This window comes from Manis pentadactyla, chromosome 13, assembly GCF_030020395.1.
Source record: "Manis pentadactyla isolate mManPen7 chromosome 13, mManPen7.hap1, whole genome shotgun sequence".
Taxonomy (NCBI): domain Eukaryota; kingdom Metazoa; phylum Chordata; class Mammalia; order Pholidota; family Manidae; genus Manis; species Manis pentadactyla.
Genome location: NC_080031.1, coordinates 73,456,426 through 73,459,204, shown reverse-complemented (window position 1 = coordinate 73,459,204; position 2,779 = coordinate 73,456,426).

The following is a 2,779-nucleotide window of genomic DNA, read 5'->3' as shown; positions in this document are numbered from 1 at the left end:
TAGGGAAACAGGACAGTAAGAACCGTGAGTGGGTTCCTGCAGCTGGCGCCCCAGAAAAAAAGAAAAGCGAGTACCTTTTGGAAGTCTTAAAGGGACAGGGACCCCAGAGCCAGAAGGAAGTGTCCTGGGACATAGTCCAGCAGCAGGGAACTCTGCACTCTAAACACCTGGATAGCAGGGCAGCTCAGAGGCCCCTCACAGAGATAAACAGCCTCCCTGCCATTCACCATCCAACACAGCTCCACCATATCAGAGCAGCTACCTGACGCAGGCCATGCCCACAGCAACACAGCAACAGTGGAGATAAACTCTATAGTAGCCAGGCAAGAATCAGAAGCCTCATCAGTACACAGCTGCTCAGCACAAGCCACTAGAGGTTGCTGTTCTCCCAGGAGAGGAAGGCCATAAACCAACAAGAATGGAAGTACTTCCAGCCGTCACTCATGCCAGCTCTGCAAACTATCTCTATCGCTATGATAAGGCAAAATTAGAGACAAAGATTACAGAGACAACACCTGAGAAGGAGACAGACCTAACCAGTCTTCCTGAGAAAGAATTCAAATAAAAATCATAAACATTCTGGTGGAGGTGCAGAGAAATATACAGGAGCTAAGGGATGAAGTCCGGAGGGAGATTACAGATATCTGAAAGGAGATTACAGAAGTGAAACAAACTCTGGAAGGATTTACAAGCAGAATGGATAAGATGCAAGAGGCCATTGATGGAATAGAAACCAGAGAACAGAAACTCATAGAAACTGACAGAGAGAGAGATAAAAGTATCTCCGGAAGTGAAACAATATTGAGAACTGTGTGACCAATCCAGAAGGAACAATATCTGTATTATAGGGGTAACAGAAGAAGAAGAGAGAGAAAAAGGGATAGAAAGTGTCTTTGAAGAAATAATTGCTGAAAACATCTCCATAATGGGGGAGGAAATAATAGAACAGACCACGGAAATACACAGAACTCCCAACAGAAAGGACCCAAGGAGGACAACACCAAGACACATGATAATTAAAATGGCAAAGATCAAGGTCAAGGAAAGAGTTTTAAAAGCAGCTAGAGAGAAAAAGGTCAACTACAAAGGAAAACCCATCAGGCTATCATCAGATTTCTCAACAGAAACCTTACAGGACAGAAGAGAATGTCATGATATATTTAATGCAATGAAACAGGACGGCCTTGAACCAAGGATACTGTATCCAGAACGATTATCATTTAGATATGAAAGAGGAATTAAACTATTCCCAGACAAGCAGCAGTTGAGGGAATTTGCCTTCCACAAACCAACTTACAGGGTATTCTAAAGGGACTCTTCTAGACGGCAGCACTCCTAAGACTAAAGAGATGTCACCAGAGAAAATAAAATCACAGCAAGGAAAGCACACCAGCCAAATACTAACTACAGGCAAAAAATATACTCAACTACCTACTAAAAACAGTTAAAGGAAACATGAAAGAGCACAGAATAAAACAACCAGCATATAAAGAATGGAGGAGGAGGAATAAGAAGGGAGAGAAGAAAAGAATCTCCAGACAGTGTATATAACAGCTCGATAAGTGAGCTAAGTTAGGTAGTAAGATACTAAAGAGGCTAACCTTGAACCTTGGGTAACCACGAATCTAAAGCCTGCAATGGCAATAAGTACATATCTTTTAATAGTCACCCGAAATGTAAACGGACTGAATGCACCAATCAAAAGACACAAAGTAATAGAATGGATAAAAATGCAAGACCCAACTATATGCTGCTTATAAGAAACTCACTTCAAACCCAATGACATACACAGACTAAAAGTCGAGGGATGGAAAAACATATTTCAGGCAAACAACAGCAAGAAGAAAGCAGGGGTTGCAGTACTAGAATCAGACAAAATAGACTTCAAAACAAAGAAAGTAACAGGAGATAAAGAAGGACATTACATAATGATAAAGGGTTCAGTTCAACAAGAGGATATAACCATTCTAAATATATATGCACCCAACACAGGAGCACCATCTTATGTGAAACAAATACTAACAGAACTAAAGGGGGAAATAGAATGCAATGCATTCATTTTAGGACACTTCAACATGCCACTCAAAACAAAGGATAGATCCACTGGACAGAAAATAAGTAAGGACACGGAAGCACTGAACAACACAGTACAGCAGATGGACCTAATAGACATCTACAGAACTCTTCATCCAAAAGCAACAGGATATACGTTCTTCTCAAGTGCACATGGAACATTCTACAGAATAGACCACATACTAGGTCACAAAAAGAGCGTCAATAAATTCGAAAAGACTGAAATTCTACCAACCAACTTTTCAGACCACAAAGGTATAAAACTATAAATAAATTATACAAAGAAAATTAAAAGGCTTATAAACACATGGACGCTTAACAACACGCTCCTAAATGATCACTGGATCATTTAACAAATTAAAATAGAGATCAAGGAATATATGGAAAAAATTGACAACAACAACACAAAGCCCCAACTTCTGTGGGATGCAGAGAAAGCAGTATTAAGAGGAATGTATATAGCAATCCTGGCAAACTTAAAGAAGGAAGAACAATCCCAAATGAATGGTCTAACATCACAATTATCGAAACTGGAAAGAAGAACAAATGCAGCCTAAAGTCAGCAGACGGAGGGACATAGTAAAGATCAGAGAAGAAATAAACAAAATTAGAGAAGAATAAAAGAATAGCAAAAATCAATGAAACCAAGAGCTGGTTCTTTTAGAAAATAAAATAGATAAACTTCTAGCCTGACTTAATAAGAGAA